The 17845-nt window shown below is 40.6% G+C and overlaps 1 protein-coding gene across 1 annotated transcript in view; it reads right to left on the bottom strand.

The window, feature by feature from the left end:
* CCDC158 (coiled-coil domain containing 158) overlaps positions 1–7111 on the bottom strand; it is a 92065-nt gene extending 84954 nt beyond the window's left edge. Inside the window, exon 1 of the mRNA XM_028100695.1 lies at positions 7070–7111. The gene's annotated coding sequence lies outside the window, so the exon portion shown is untranslated. The remainder of the gene's footprint in view (positions 1–7069) is intronic.
* Positions 7112–17845: the final 10734 nt, after the last annotated feature.

The following is a 17845-nucleotide window of genomic DNA, read 5'->3' as shown; positions in this document are numbered from 1 at the left end:
GACTTTGTTCATATTTCAAATTTAGTAATAACTCTTTACCAGGAAAATATTTATACAGAAATATTTTATCACTACATAAAATTAATGAGTGAATAGAATCTTATTGTAGAAATTGTTGCTTTTAATATCTAAGTAGCTTATTAAGGACAAACTGAAAATCAAAAACTAATACTTTAATTACGATGATGATTAGCACTCTGGTTACATGGTCAAATAATGGTAGAAAGTATCTCCTTAGTGAAAAGTCACAAATTAGTTTTAAAAAATTCAGAAATCAGCAAATCGGAAATCATTAGTAAAAGCTGAAAAACTTCTTTAATATCAAACAGTGCTCATAATTCTGGATTAGGCCAAGAAAACTTCTGGGTTTGGAGAACAATAGTGGTGGCCTGATCCCAAATCTCCCCCTCATCCTCTGAAAACAACTATAAAATCAACAAGGAGAACAAACGCATAGAAGCATATGGGCTCTATGCCTTCAGCATCCCTAGATGACAGAGATTACTACAACCTTCAAATTATCTGTTAGCAGAGGGAAAATGTTTTCCCAAGTTGCTCCTACCGTCCACCCGCCAGCCCTGTGGGCATGTAGGTATGCAGAATGGGAGAGGAGACACTGGAAAACTGAAAAGGAGCAGGGGGAGCAGAGGGCTGGAGGCAGCACAGACATATGCACCCCAGAAAGTGAGCAGGAGAAGCCAAGATGTTAGGCTCCGGTTGCAACTAGGTAGTCCACAGCCCTGGCTATCCGGTAACAGCTCGAAAGTGAGGGGGGCCAGAAGTAGCAGCCTCAGAGAAGCACTGTTTCTGGAGAAGAAGAGATGATCTCCCCAGCAGACATGGCCACAAAGGAGGGAGTAGGGACAACTCAGGCACCAGCAGAAACAAAGAGCAGCAAGATATGCCAACCCTCTTTCTACCCCTCCCACTCCTCCACCACCACGCATGACAGAAGCTGCCCAGAAGAGGGCATTCTCAAACTAAATCCTGTCCACAAGATGAACAGGAATAGATACAAGCAGGCCACATCCACACAAAACTATTACAAGATATCAGAAAATGTGAATAAAATCTTTTCTGCTGATAAAAAGTATCCCCCTCCCACTGCACTGACAATCATGAGGTCGAAGAAAACTGTAACACAACACTGCAAACCAAACTGGATATCCGCAAACAAGCATTTGAGCATATGAAAAATCACCCTTGAATCAGAAATGTAAAGCCAAGACACACGTAAAATAAGCAAGCAAGCAGGAAGGAATGAAAGGAGAGTTGGCCGAAATCAGGAAAGAAAGAGAAGAAAAGGACAATATTGTATCAGAAAGGAAGCCCAAATTACAGAGGAGGCCAGGGGAGGGCAGACTGTAATGAAACCTTAATAAAGGCCCTGAAGAAAATCAGGAGAACAGAAGATGAAAACGGAGGAAAACCAGTGAAAAGGCTGAAAAAGAAAGTGAATGAGAGGGGAGACAGGCAAAGGAGACCGGACATCATTGGTGTCCCTGAAGAAAAAAAAGTCAAAACCCTGAAACGGAACTATTATTTAAAACTATAACCCAAGAAACTTTCCTAGGAATAAAGGAAGCCCTGAATCTACTACACATTTTTCACACTAGGGAATAGCGACCAAGAATGATCAACTCTGAAACATATCCTAATAAAACCATATTTAGAATTTAAAGATGAAAAAGTCCTTAGGGCCTTCAGGCAAAAAAGATGAAATAATTTACAAAGGCAAGAGGGTCAGGATGGCATCATATTATTCAAAAATAACATACAAAGCAAGGCAATAGTAGCCAGCATTTTAAAGAAACACAAGGAAAGAAAGTACAAACCAGCTATATCCTGCTAAGATTTTTGAAAGAGTCAAAGCCATAGAAAAACAGTTTAGAATGTGCCAGAACACTATATACATGTGCACCTTCTGAGGAATCTGCAAGAGGAGGTGAGGCTTCATCCAACCAGAAGATGACTGGTAAATATGGCAAAGGGTGAACAACTGGTGAAAATCTTCTGTTTTTTTGTAGGCTTTAAATTTTCTAAAATAAAATTTGTAAAAAAAGATGAACATGAGCATTAAAAACAAACAAACAAAAAAAACATGGGACGGCTGGGTGGCTCAGTAGGTTTAGTGTCTGCCTTCGGCCCAGGTCATGGTCCCGGGGTCCTGGGATCGAGTCCTGCACTGGGCTCCTTGCAGCAGGGAGTCTGGTTCTCCCTTTCCCGCCACTCTGCCTGCTTGTGCGCTCTCTTTCTGACAAATAAATTAAATCTTAAAAAAAAAAAGGGGGGGAAAGTGTGCAAAAGGTCTGATGGTGAACATTACCTAGTCAGTTGTAAAGTTGAGACTAAAACATGGGTACAGAGGTGACACTGAAGAATAATATATAAATATTACATGTGTGAAAAAGGAGAACAAATGTAACTTGAAATGGGAAGATAAGTGATAAAAAACAGGAAAAGTAGAAGACCACTGGTTGTCAAAAAATATCATTTAAAACTGACAGAAAGCAAAGAGTTAAGTAAAAGGAAAAGGGGTCTGTCTATAGGTGTATTACAAAAAGCATTAATGTGAAGAAAACCACTAGAATAAAAATACAAACCTTCTCAAGTGACAAAAAAAAATTTTTTTTTTGAGAGAGAGATCAGGGAGGAGGGGCAGAGAGAGAGAGAGAGAGAGAGAGAGAGAGAATCTTAAGCAGGCTCCAGGTGGAGCCCGACTGGGAGCTTGATCTCACAACCCTGAGTGCCGAGGTGCCCCAACAAAAAAAATTTTTTAAAGAAAAAGAAGAAACATAAAAAAACCCCACAGTAAATATAATATATAGTAATTTTATCACCAGAAGATAATGTAAGAATAATGTGACAAAATTTAGACCAAACATAAAAGTCATATCAATAAACATCACAGGACTTAACTTGCCTATTCAAAAAAAAAGATTTTCAAATTGGCTCGTAAAAAATTTCAACTCCGTCTCTATACAAGAAGACACTTAAAGACACTGATTCAAAAAGACTGCAAGTAAAGTGATGGACAAAGATTTGCCAGGAGAATGAAAACAGTAAGAAAGCACCAGTTAAAATCCTGATACCAGACCAGGTAGTCTTCAAGGCAGAGTATTAAATAAGACAAAGAACACTTAAAGTTAAAAGCCACGATCCACAATAAAGATACAACTGACTCTATGTACTATTTAACACACCACCCACCTTAGATAAAACATACATTACAGGAGATGCGTTAAGGACGAGAAATACAGTGATGAGGAGACTTTAACAGACTGCTCAGTATGAGATAAGTCACGCTGACAAAAAGTAAGAAAGGATATAAAAGATTTAGATGAAATCATCACTAAGGTAGACTTCTCAATATACATCAAACACAACACTTTGATGATAGAGAATATACCTTCCTCTCAAGCACACATGGAAGGAACATTGACAAAAACCAACGATATTCTAGGACACAAATAAAAGATCAGCAGGTTCCACAGACGCCGGGGTGGCTCATTCAGTTGAGCATGGGACTCTTGGTTTCGGCTCAGGTCATGATCTCAGGGTGGTGAGATCGAGCCTGGCACCAGGCTCTGCACTCAGTGCTCAGCACAGAGTCTGCTTGAGATTCTCTCTCTCCCTCTCCCTCTGCTTCTGCCTCCACGCCCCCGTGCACACGCACTCTTTCTATCAAATAAATAAATCTTAAAAAAAAAAAAAGAGATCAGCAGGCTCATAAAGTAAAAATGTTACAAACATTTTCTGGTCACAAAGTCATAAAAGTAGAAATGAAAACCCCATTTTTCATTTTTGAAATGAAAACCCTAAAGCAAAAAGGCCTTTCCACCTGGAAATTCAAAGACCTCCTATTAACTTGTGTGATAAAGAGAATATAAAGGGAAATTAAAGAACTTCCAAAAAATAATGACAATGAACACACTACATAAGCATCTGAGAGACAGTAAAGCAGTGAAAAAAGGAAAACTCCTGGCCTTAAACACCTATTTCAATAAAAATGACAGAATGATGATAAGTGAACTAAATTTCTAACACAAAAAGAAAAAAAAGTAAAAGAAAGCACAGGGTAGGAAATAATAAAGATACAAACAAATTAATGAGGTAGAAAACAGAAAAACAATAAATCAAAGTAATGAATCAGAATCCTGATTCTCTTTAAAAAAACCAAAGGCGTGATGGAAAGAGGAAGGTCACATATGACATATTGCTTATCATTTTTATAGTAATTCATGATTGTAAGCACAGTGGTAAACATTTTTTTAAACCCTGTGAGCTAAAGAGAATTTTTATTGAACAGAATTCCTTTTTATTTCACTCACAGTTTCTCCCTTTTGATTACTGAGATGCCATCTGTCAAAACTACAGTTAGATAAATTCTACCTTAACGTGTTTCATACTATCATTTTTAGGAAATAAGTAATAGGTAGGGAGACATTCCATATAGAATTAGAACAAATGGAATGTTAATCAAGATTGCTAGGCAATTCAAATGTTCTCAATAGAAGATTGCTATGGTGTGTGTGTTGGGGGGGAAGCTCTCATTTAAACAAGTTTTATCACAAATGTTTGCTGTATGATATAACTTACACACTAAAATGGCATTTGGGGATTCTTCAGGATGATGAAAGACACTTAGAAAATTCAAATTACTGAGTACTGTTAATATTATAAAATACAGCTAGATCAAAAATATGAAGGAATGAGCAGGACCGGGAGAATCACAGCCCAGTGTTGGGAGTCATACGCTGATTTGCTCTGCTAGATACCAAAGTTTCTGGGAAACAGAACCCACGAGTAAGGTAAGCAGAACTGAAACTAAAAGTTGGAGAATAGATAAGAGAAGAAAGGAGGAGATTTGACTTTAGAATAACCTGATATAAAAAACCAAGTATGGGGGCACTTGGGTGGCTCAGTCAGTCAAGCATCTGACTCTTGGTTTTGGCTCAGGTCATGATCTCATGTGTCGTGGGACCAACTCCATGTGGGCTCTGTGCTCAGTGGGGGGCCTGCTTGAAGATTCTTTCCCTCTGTCCCTCCCCCAACTTGTGCTTTCTCGCTCCCTAAAATGAATACATAAATCCTTAAAAAAAACCCAACCATTTGTTTATTTTGGATAAGATGATGAATGTAATAAACTCATTAATTCAGTATCCCCTGATAGGTTTTAGGCCATTGAAGAGTGGCAGCCCTTCAGGGGAAAAATTTTTTTCTTAGAAAATTAACAGTTTAAAAAAAGAAAAGAAAATTACTAGTTTAAAGAAAACAGCATAGGTTTATTTACTTAAGCAAGAATTTTTAAATGAACATTTATTTTTTAAAGATGTTTAGTACTTCAATTTGCCAATGCTGCTGGTTAATGAAATCTGTCTTTAAAAAGGTATTTGCAATTCACATTTTTATAATTTTAGACTGACCATATCCTCAATTTGGTCAAATCACTCAGTGTTTCTCTACTTTCATGACACTAAGAATTGAAACATTTTTCCTATTTTCGGGCATAAAGCTTATTAAATTATTAAGGATTTCTGGCAAAAGAAAGCTTTTTTGGCCACAATAAGACATAAAGTTGTTAAAATGCTGCATTTTGTTGATTTGGGGATCATAACACATAACTTACATATGTTTGATTAAATCTCTAAGTACAAAGCTGAGATCTTGGCCTCTTTGGGTATGCCCAACACTTACTACCAACAATTCTGCTGGATTTAAAATTATGAATAGATTCACACTGAAAAGAGCCTTGAATTTCTGACAAGTAACAACTAGGTAAAGATTCTACTCTGGTTATTTGATTGGAGTGTTGCAGAAAAGGCCTTAGAAACCACAGACCACAAAAAGACTTTTGTGGAGGATTCCTAGATTTCTCAACTAATGACTCAAGCCCCTAGGCTGCTGAACCATCCCACTTTCCACAGAAGCCTGAGACTGGGGATTTTATAAAATTGGTCCATACTCTCAAAGAACGAGTCTGAAGATATGTTTTCCTTAGGAATTTCTAAGGCACTCCCACATTGACCTGAATACAACATACGTACGCTGGTGCAATCTCAGAAATGCAATGAGAACAGTTGATGCTAACACTGCCTTCCCTGCTCGAGTTACTGTGAAGTGCTCATTAACTTCACATGGCTCTTAATGTCTGCTCTCTCAATCACATTCTTTCTCTCTAGATGTTGTTCCTTGACTATCAGGGTTCAAATCCTAGCTCTGTGATCTATTGGCTTTGTGACTGTGACAACAGTATTTAACCTATAAGACTGTAAGATGGAAATAAAGAGTGTGCACCTCAAAAGAACAGGAAAAGATAACTCGTGTGCAGCCTTACTATATAGTACTTGCCTCAATCTGTATGCATATAGTATCATATAACAGGATAGTAAAACATGAACAATACTGTCTTTATAATTTAGGCAGTGTATACTAACTCACTTTCCCATAATAAATGGCTATATCTTCCTATTCATCTAGAAAGAAGCTATTAAGTTTCATATAGGTCCACTAACATCAAAGAAAGTGGGTTTAAACTGCATTGAGTAAACACAGGTACTATTATCATCTAATAGAGAAGTAAGCTATTTAAGCTATACTTCACCAGTACATAATACTATCTTGTAAAGAGGCAGTATGAAAGAAGGACAGGATTTAAAATTGGGAAACTTAATTCTGTCACTGGTTACCTGTGAGAGCAGGGGCAAATCTTCTCATATCTCTAAGCCTCAATTTCCACCATTACTAAATGAGAATGCAGTTGTTTTCCAAACTTTTTTGAAGCAGACGAAGCCTTTCTTTATATTATCAGAGCCCCAACTACACACCCTCCTCTCTGCCCCAGAGACACCTTTATGGAATGCAGATGCTCTGCTGAACAGAGTTTGAAAACCACAGAGAGAAAGCCCTTGTAGCTTTATTATCTTAGATATTCCAGCCAAGGCATTCATCAAGCTCAAGGCTTCAGGCTCTAAAATAAATTAGATATAGGCATAGATATAATAAATTAGTATATCATTTGTATATGTTCACAATTCTTAAATATAATTCAAAGTAAAACAAGAGATACCTTAATATATGGATATTCTTATTTTCACTTATCCTATTAACACCTGCAAAAGAAAATATTTCAAAATTTGTGTATTAACATATAACCATACTTTATTATCTAAATTGTATTATTTTTTAAAGTTTAGTTCACACGTTCATTTTCATCACCTGAGATCCTGACAATACCTAACACACACATACACACATACATAACCACCACCACCACAAAAGCCTTTAAGTTCTTTTTCCTTTGGGCTTATCTTATATATGAAAGTATATTTGAATTAATAGCCTATGGCACTTACCTAGGCTGTGTTTGTACAACAGAACCCGTGCAAGTACATGCTCCCTATTGGTCCAATGCTAATTTTGATGGTACAGATCTCACTGGCATTCAAGATAACACACCAAGTAAAACCCTGCCCAGACCTTGCCAGACCAGACCTTTCTAGGTATAGTCCAAGCTGACTTAAATTGACCACCTGAATGTCTTCTGACCATTTAAATTGATTTTCAATGCTTGGAGATGCTTTGACCAGGCAACAGCTCTTGAGCTTGGTTAGAAAAGTTGCTAGGCAGAATTCCTATCTGGTGAGTCAGAAATAGGTCTATAAATTTTAAGCAGTGAAGCTGAGATGACAAACAACCAGAATTTTTGGCATATCTCAGGGGAAACTAAGTGAACAGTTGCCATGTTGGAAAAATAAATGACAATATCCTCTGTGCAGAATTAGGATTAATCAACAGAGGGAGACAGGTTCTAGTACAAGGTGGAGATGGACTTTCTAAAGGCTACAGCACCTTTAATGAATATGTGGAGAACTTCCTTGTGAGGTATTCAAGCTGAGAGGGGATGAGCATTTGTTGGGATGACAATTGACACTGGGTACCCTCTCAAGGGCAGAGGGTTGGATTAGAAGATCTCTAAAATCTTCTCCAACTTGGACGTTATATGCCTTCCTATGGAAAACATTCAGCGGAGAAAGGACCAAAAATATAATGATTTCTCACAAGTGATTTTAGTCAACAGCAGAGCCAGATGGGGCCAATCCTGCCAGCAGGTTTCATGCAACTTTGTAAAAAAAAAATTGGGGCTCTGGATAAATTTTAATGAATAGAGCTGTTCCTTACCACCTCTGCATATATTTTTACAGTCATCTTAAATTCATCTTATCCCACATCTGTCTCTTCATATTCCCACCAAATCTGCTTTCTAAGGTGTTGTCAGATAAAGACACCATAAACCCAACTTCCCAAGTTAAGACATTTCCATGTCTTTATTCATCATCTATTCAAACCCCACATCCAATCAGTCACCACATTCTGTCGAATCTATCTCTGTAATACCTTTTAACTCAGCAAAGACAACTTAAGTGTCATCCTCAAGTCACAAGGAAGGAGTGCTCAAATATGAAATTTAGTTAATTTTACTTCTATATTCTTTCATGCTTTAATCAGCTCTTGCCAGACCTACTACAGAATACTTCAAAGGGATCTTTCTAGTGTCAGTTTCTTACAATCTTTAAGAATTTCCTTTAAAATCAGATCCTTTTACCCTATCTTACTCAAAATCTAAAGTCTGAACTAAAACTAGCACCCAAAGCCCTTCAGGATCTGGCCTAACCAACCTCCCGGTTTCATCTCCTGCCTTTCCCCTGACACATAATGTGCCTCCACTAGAGTCTACCTGCTACGTCCTGAGTGTATACTGCTCTTCTAGGATTCTGCTTTTATTTATAATCCTCTCTTAGCTCTTCCTCTCCTTCTTAGCAAAAACCTCCACTTCAGTTTTTAGGGTTGTGGGAGTGGAAGTTCAATACTATATTGCTGGTAGCAATGTACATTGATCCAGTCCCTAAAATCAGTGTTCAGTAATAAGAGAAAGAAAACTGCCTAATGCCTCTGAAAACAATAATTTACTATATTCGGAGGACATGCTCTCCTTACTCTTTCTACATCAAAAGTAATAAGCTTCACTTAAATTATTCATGCATACAAAGCACTCAGCACAGGGCCTGCCGCATAGGAAGCATTCAATAATTATTACTTACCATTGCTGGCATTCTGATAGCTTAAAAATGTACTGCTGCTATGAATAGTGCTTTTGTAAATACTAGAGATGAAGCTAAGATCAAGACCAATCAAATTTCTTCCCTCACAGATCTTATATTACAGTGGGGAAAGAGAGACACTAAAGAAACAAATCAGGGGTGCCTGGGTGGCTCAGTGGGTTACACGTCTGCCTTCGGCCCAGGTCATGATCCCAGGGTCCTGGGATTGAGCCCCATGTCAGGCTCTCTGTTCAGCAGGGAGCCTGCTTCTCCCTCTCCCTCTGCCTGCCTCTCCCCCGATTGTGTGCTCTCTCTCTCTCTAATAAATAAATAAATAAATAAATAAATAAATAAATAACCTTTAAAAAAAACAAACAAATCAAAAATATAATTTTGGAGAGGGATTCAGTGCAATGAGGAAAATAGCACAGGGAGTGGTATACAGAGAGTTGAGGCTACTTTAGTTAAGGTAGGTCAGTGAAGGCCTTTCTGAGGAGGTGATATTTGAGCTGAATGTCAAAAAGGAGTCACCCCCACAGGGGACTGGGGAAGCTCCTAAGAGGAAATACCACATGCAAAGGCCTTGAGATGAAAAGGGATTAGTGTTTGCTGACTGACAGAAAGGAAGCAGTGAGGCTACCACGTAGACAAGGGGGGTGAGAGGCCTGCTTATGGACAGACAAATGTGTATCATGCCCGAAGGAGTGCTTCTTATCAGTTTCTTTCCTAAATTATCCTGAGAAGGTGTTGGTGAGTTTGGCAAGGGGTAGAACTCATGGTGCCTTGAAAAGGATGCTGGGGTTTATTTTAATTGCAGTGGAAAGCCACTGGAGGATTTTAATCAGGGGCGAGTGAAAAACACACTGAGGGGAAGTAAAGGCCAGTTAGGAGGCCACTGGAGTAGCCCAGCAGAAGGACTAAAACCTAACTCCAGAGTGCACCAGGGGTCAAAAGTGGGTTGGTGCTGGGTTTGAGAATGCTATTACAATTACAATTAGTGAATGCTAGGGCATATAAATTACACCTCAGAAAAGCAAGTCAGAAAGAAAGCAGATTGGCTACTCATTGTAGGTTCATTGTCATTATGTTTTGTGGAGTAAGAGTGGGGGTGCATATTAGCTGCCTGGGTCCTGGAAGTCAAACAATTAAACCTCAACACTGGTTTTTTCCTACACCATGAAAACTTCAAAGTGTGTTAATTTCAAGATGACCAGAGGTTACTTTTAGCCAGATTTTAACATCCCCACCCATGGAAGCACGACTGTATTGCCTACTTTCCCTAGGCTTGGACCTCAATCCCCAGGTGTCTGCAACTGTAATTTAACATACATAAGATGGATATCCAATAATGTATTAGCTAAGAACCAAGCTTAAGTTACCTTTATTCTCTTAACCAGAGCAAATACAGTGATATATTAATAGGAATACAAATGAGAGTCCAAAAATTGCTTTAAGTGTTAGACTAGTTCTTTCCTATGCACCTAATTTATTTTCACTTCTAGCCAAATTCCTTATTCAAGTCTTTTCCTTGAGATTTACAGGGTTCAGGAAGATATTTGGTAGTCTCCACTACTACACCTGTCATTGCCCCAGCTGGAGAGCTTTAAAATTCCATCAATACAGGATTGATTTTATGTGATTTATAACAATTAACATATAGATTAGTTTCCTGTAGTTGCTGTAACAAACTGCCACAAGCTTGGTGGCTTAAAATAATAGCCATTTGTTCTCTCACAGTTCTGGAGGCCAGAAGTCCAAAAGCAGTCTCATAGGACTGAAATTAAGGTTGTTGGCAGGGCTGTGCTCTCCCCGCAGGTTCTAGGAAAAAATCTATTCCTTGCCTCTTTGAGCTTCTGTTGGATGCTGGCATTACAAACTGACTTATGGTCTCATCACTCTGACCTCTACCTCTGTGGTGGTACTCTAGTCTCCTCTTCTGTATCGAATCTCCTCTGTCCTTCTCTTGTGAGGACACTTGTGTCTGCATTTAAAAAAGTGCACCCAGATAATCCAGGATAATTTCCCCATTTCAAGATCTTTGACTTCATTATATGACTTCATTATACGTAAAGACTCTTTTCTCCCTAGAGCGTTTACAGGTTCCTGGGACCAGGACCTGATATTTTTGAGTGGCTCTTACTCAACCTACGATACCATATGATTGGGGTCACCTGGTTTGGGAATATGTGGTTCACAGAGGCCCGATTTAATAAATTGTGCAGTTTTAAAGTGCGTGATTCTAACATACTAGACAACACCAAGTCTTCTTTGTAAAACACAATAGTAATCACTTTGCACATACCAAATAAATTGTCCATTTCTGCCCTCAATTTATTTGGAGAGTATAATATCTCTATGGCATAAAAAACATCTTATGCACAACACAAATAGATAACTGTGTAAGATTAAAAACAGTAAGTGTGGTAGGAGGTTGGAAGGACCAGGGACCAGGACCCCCACCCCATTACTTTACACCCAGAAACAGTCCTGCCTAGCTAGTCTCTGTGATTCATGGTGGGCACTGGCCCTTTCTTTCCTGAATCATCAGCTGATAGACAAAGCAAGAAGTGGTTGCCAAGTCAAAAAACCCTGAGAAATAGTGACAGACTTCATTTTTCTTCTACTTTCCCTTGACCTTAAGGTACACCAAGATGCAGGAACAAATCCTGGAACAGCTTGAGTGCTGATGTGGGACAGAGTTTTGTGGAAAAGGCTGGACTCATTTGCGAACTCAGCGTTTCTAACTGATGCTGATAATGGGGCAGAGCCAAATTCTTAATGTCACTTACAGGGAGGGCTCCAGTGGACAGAGCCCTTACACAACATTTATTACAATCCCATTGTGGATGCCAGGTTGATCCCTGTCCAAGGCTAGACATTCCTCTTTATCTCCATGTCTTCCCCAACCCATCCCCGTGTCTATGAGAACCGGAGTAGGAACAAGAGTTAGCGGGTAATGCTGGGACAGGATCCACGGTTATTACCCCCAAGAGTGGAATACTTTTTGCACAAGGCCCTCTGGTCCCAGAGTTACAGCCGCTGTCCCCGGAGGTCTTGCGATCCCCGAACACAACAGCAGTGCCTTCCGTTCAAGAAACAATTTATTGGGCATCTGCCATGTGCGAAACGAGCACAAAGCCTGGAAGGTTCCAGAAATGAAGATGCGCTGCTCCGGGTCCTCCGGAGCACGACCCACCCCTCACGCGTCCCCGCGCCCCGCCCCGCCCCCGTACCTGCAACCAACACCTCATTCTATGAGACCGGCCGCATCCCCGCGGGGGGCGCCGGCGGCGCGGCGGCCGCACCTGCGTCGACCCGGCGGCTGCGGTGGCGGCGGCGGCTCCTCCTCGTCGGCGGCGGCGGCGGCGCGGGGCGCTCTGCCGCCCCACCTCCGCGCCCGCCCCTCGCGGCGCTTGGGCTCTGGCCTCCACCCGCTCCACGCGAGCCGCGCGGGCGACCGTTGGGCACCTCCCGCCCCCCCCCGACTCCGCCCCCCAGGGGCCGTCGCCGGGGCAACCGAGCGCCGTCGCCCCCACCCGCCGGGCCGCCTCCACCCGGAGCCCTGACTAAGGGGGCTGCGTACGTCAAACCCGGCCAGTCCTGCCCCAGCACCGACCCTGGATTCGGGCCACCACCTGTACTCTCCGTTACTCAAGGCCTCTCACTGTTTTTTTCAGCCCCGTAACCGGTCTCCCCGTCCTCCTCTTGTTCCCCCCCAACACGTGCACCCCAACGCCCCCAGACCATTCCCGCGGTTGTCCCGCAAATCTCAAATTCTTACAGACCCACACAAATCCTACGTCTGCGTAATCGCTAAGGGTCAAGCCCAGCCCTGCCGTAGGGCCTGTCAGGCCTTCACCCGGCCTCACCCTCACCCTGCCTCAGCTTCTGACCCTTTCTCCGCTCCCACCCTTCATTTCCCATTTGGCCATTTCAAGTTAACAGAATTCACATTTTGCAGCTCTGCCTCTGCGTATGCTGATCCTCTGTCTGGAACGGCTTTCAAGGTTCAAGTGTGTTCCCAGGATAGCTGACCCTCTGGCCTACGGAGAGTTGTTTCCTCCGCTGTGTTTCAGTTGCTCTCTGTCGTCATCTCTAACATAGAATTTATGGGATCAAATGATTGCACACTCAAACCTCTCAATCCTGCCCAAATCAGTGCTCAAACGGAAGGACTCCAAAAGGCCTGAGTGTGATGGATGCAATCCGTGTTGTTAATACTATTAGCAGTCACATTACACAGACACCTACGGCGAATAACTTTTTCTGTCTAAATTGATTGGAAATAATAAATCTTACATTACTTAATGTAACTAGGGATTTTAATAAAATAGTATTAAGTGCCACTAAAGATTGCTTTTGATCAGACCTATAATTTAAATTATTTCATTTACTGACCCAGAGAGATTTAAGATTACCTGTAGAATTAAGTATTTTAATAGAGAATGCAGCCGTATTAAGTGGAAAGGTAAATGCTCTAAGGTTTTTTTTTTTTAAGATTTTATTTATTTATTTGACAGAGAGAGACAGCGAGAGAGGGAACACAAGCAGGGGGAGTGGGAGAGGGAGAAGCAGGCTTCCTGCCGAGCAGGGAGCCCCCGTGCTGGGCTCGATCCCAGGACCCTGGGATCATGATCTGGGCCGAAGGCAGAAGCTTAAGGACTGAGCCACCCAGGCGCCCCTAAATGCTTTAAGTTTTGTAGCTAAACAGAAAGCAATTTTAAATTTTTTTGTCTTAATCCTTATTCCATCAAAGCATGAGTGTTATGGCAAGAAAATATTTTAGTTACTAATACAGGATTTCCATTGGAGTCTTATGTTTATATTTGTATGCCGGACCCTAAGAACTAAGTTCCTTTTTCTTGTCTTTTTGAAGTCCTTAATTAACATAATTTGTTAATTAGAACTGTATAAAACAGTTTAGCGGCGCCTGGCTGGTTCAGTCAGAGGAGCATGTGACTCTTGGTCTCAGGGTCCTGAGTTCAAGCCTACGTTGGGTGTAGAGATTACTAAGAAAAATAAATAAACTTAAAGAAACCCCTATTTAAAACCACATATATGTAGGAGATTATGTGTACTGAATTTTCTTATACAATTCTCTGCATTTTGAAGTGTCTTGAAGTTTTACTTCTCAATATTTTTTATGCTGAATTAAAAAGTTTCTTAGCTTTTCAAATAGAGAATTTAAAGATGAAGGTGTCCAGATTTCCTTTAACATTCACTCAGACATTTCACATATATTCATAAAGTACTTGTCACATGCCATGTGAAAGTGTTGAAAATATTGCCATGAACCAGATAAAGTCCCTATCCTCATGAAGTTTACCTTCTTTATTTTATTTTTTTTAAGATTTTATTTATTTATTTGACAGAGAGAGAGACAGCAAGAGCAGGAACACAAGCAGGGGGAGTGGGAGAGGGAGAAGCAGGCTTCCCGCGGAGCAGGGAGCCCGATGCGGGGCTCGATCCCAGGACTCTGGGATCATGACGTTAAGCCGAGCTTAACGACTGAGCCACCCAGGTGCCCCATGAAGTTTACCTTCTTCTAGAGGAAGATGAACAATGCACCAAGGGACAAAGGGACAAGTTCAGATATGTCTGACAATGATATTGTTATGGAGACGGGGTAAGGAAATTAGGGAGTGTGGGGTGTGTCAATGCAAAATGAACAAGTCTTTTTTAAAATTATAAAGAGAAAGGAAAAGAATTTTATTCGAGCTCAAGTTAAGACAGCTGCCTGGGATGCACCATCTTCACAAAGAAGAGAGTGCTCCAGGAAAAGAACGCTTAGTACAGAGTTATATATGGATTTTTTTTTTTCACATAAAGAGTTGCAAATCATCATGATGAAGGACATTCCAGAAAGTTACAGGCTTTATGTTATGTTTTTAGTATGTGCAAGGCCGTATGACTTTAATCTTACAGGAACCAGGAAGTCTTTTTTCTTTTTCTTATCTTTAGGTTTGAAATGCTCCTTTATGGTTATATTTTTAACAAAACAGAAGTACAGTGTGTGGTGTGGGGCAGAAATAGAGCCCATGCTTTGAGGTTTTGCCGAGTCATTTTCACCTTGGTAATGCTAAAGTATAGCTTCCCTGGGAGCCCAGGAGCAGGGCCCACAAACATGAAAAGTTGAACATTTTATCAGGTGCCATTTCATAGTGTGCTCTAAGAGTGCCTCATTGATAAAGTGACACTGAGCAGAGACATAGGACTGGAGGGAGAAGCCATATGTATAATGTAGACGGAACTTCCCAAGCACATGCTTGGTGTATTTGGAGAATCAGCCAAGAGGCCAGTGAGGCCTGAGCAGAGGGCACCAACAGGAGAAGGCTGGGGTTCTAGTCACATAGGGCCCAAGTCACCAAGAGTTCTTTAGTAAGAGTCCATGTCTGGGTCCAGGGTTGTTATTTGTCTCCCTTCACTGGCTTCCTACTCTGGACCAGACTCTGCGCTAGGCATTGGGGTGAGGGGGGGTGTTGGTTTATAACAAAGCTCCAGTTTCTGCCTTCAAGGAGACAGTACCCTTCTTATTGTTGTCAATCCAAATGGCTGCTGGCCTTTATGAAGTACAATTAAGAAGGGTGGGTTGATTCAAGGATGGTTCAGGAATAAGGAACCCAGTCTGGTCTGAGCTTTGACACTAACTAAATAACCTTAGGCAAGCCATTTAACCTTTTAGAGCATTAGTATTTTCATCTGCCAAATATTAGATGTAGAAATTATTGCAAGACATTTTTCTAACTAAAAGAAAAAAAGAACTATGATTCTATAAAATCAAAGAACTTAATCTTAGTATAAAAGCATTTATTGGGCGCCTGGGTGGCTCAGTTGGTTAAGCGGCTGCCTTCGGCTCGGGTCATGATCCTGGAGTCCTGGGATCAAGTCCCATATCGGGCTCCTTGCTCAGCGGGGAGTCTGCTTCTCCCTCTGACCCTCTTCCCTCTCGTGCTCTCTCTCTCATTCTCTCTCTCTCAAATAAATAAAATCTTTGAAAAAAAGCATTTATTAAAATTGTACCAGAAAAGTACTTCATACATCATAATCATGATATATATGTAGGGTCACTTAAAATTTTTAATTCATGATTTGCTTAGTTTTAAAAAAGATCTTGTTGGGGCGCCTGGGTGGCTCAGATGGTTAAGCGTCTGCCTTCAGCACAGGTCATGATCCCGGGGTCCTGGGATCGAGCCCCGCATCAGGCTCCCCGCTAGGTGGAGAGCCTGCTTCTCCCTCTGCCTCTGCCTCTCTCTCCCTCTCGCTCTCTGACTCTTATGAATAAATAAATAAATAAATATATTTTAAAAAAAAGATCTTGTTTCCTAAAACACAGTTTTGTAAATAGGTGATAGTTAAAAATATGTAGTGTAGATTATCTAATTTTTTTTTAACCATTGTGGTCCTTTATGACTTTGAACTTAAAAGATCTTTGCAAAAGATTTTCAAAACTAAATGCAGTGCTAGACCAGAGTGACAGAGTAGCTTGGATTTTTAGTGTAGATATTTTCCCTTTCTGATTATGGTTTAAGATTTTCTATGTTAAGTCTTATCTGACAGCCTTAGTTCCCCAGTGCCTGGTACAATGTGGACACAAAGAAGGGATTCAGTATACAGTGGAGAGAAAATAAATGGCAAATCATCTCCAATAATTTTTGCAAGTTGATAGAGTATAGAATATTAAAGACCATATAGTTAATGTTCTGACATTCTTCAGAACATAAGAAATACATTTAATGAGAAAGCCTAAATTCATTCAACAAATATTTATTAAACACCAACTCTATATCAGGAACATCAGTGAACAAAACAGACCAAACCCTGCCCGCATGGAACTTAACATTCTAGTTGCAAGAGACAGGTCATAAATAATCATGATAACCTAGTTAACATATTAGAAGGGGTTAAGTGCTGTGGAAGCAAGCAAGAGGTTGTGTGGGATGGATGGAAATTGAAATAGAGGAGGGAAGACCCCCCTGCTTCCCAGGAATAGATGTGAGTAGATTTCTAGGAACATTTCTCAGCAGGGTGGACTAAGAAGATGAACAATTTCTAATTAAGGGTTTCTTTTGAAACTAGCTGTAAAAGAAGACTTTCATATACCTTCCTAAGTGCACGGAAGTTTCTACTCTTTAGAGTTGATTGAGGTTAAAATCAACTTTATTGAGGGGCACCTGGCTGGCTCAGGTGGTTAAGCATCTGACTCTCAATTTTAGCTCTGGTCATGATCTCAGGGTCCTGGGATTGAGCCCTGTGTCAGGCTCTGCACTCATTGAAGAGTCTGCTTGGGATTCCCTCTTTCCCTCTCCCTCTGCATCACCTCCTCCCCACATTCAATCTCTCTCTCTATCTTTCTCTCAAAGAATCTTTCTTAAAAAATCAACCTCATTGAGGTATATACATCATGTACAATGGAATTCATTCATTTTAAATATACAGATTAATGACTTTTGAGAAATGTATACACCTAGTATCAAGCTCTCCAATCAAATGTAGAATATTTCCACCTACCTAGAAGGTTAATTTGTGGTCACTCTTTTTAAAAAACAACAAAAAAAGATTTTTATTTCTTTGAGTGACAGAGAGAGAGAGATAAAACGAGTAGGGGGAGGGGCAGAGGAAGAGGGAGAGAGAGAATCCCAAGCAGACTCCCCACTGAGTGTGGAGCCTGATGCGGAGCTCGATCCCAGGACCCTGAGATCATGACCAGAGCTGAAATCAAGAGTCAGATGCTTAACCAACTGAGC

Source organism: Eumetopias jubatus, unplaced genomic scaffold (assembly GCF_037043125.1).
Source record: "Eumetopias jubatus isolate StellerSeaLion01/CBP00866 unplaced genomic scaffold, mEumJub1_p1.0 scaffold_2, whole genome shotgun sequence".
In the NCBI taxonomy this organism is placed as follows: Eukaryota; Metazoa; Chordata; class Mammalia; order Carnivora; family Otariidae; genus Eumetopias; species Eumetopias jubatus.
This window is presented reverse-complemented; position numbering and strand designations above follow the sequence as displayed.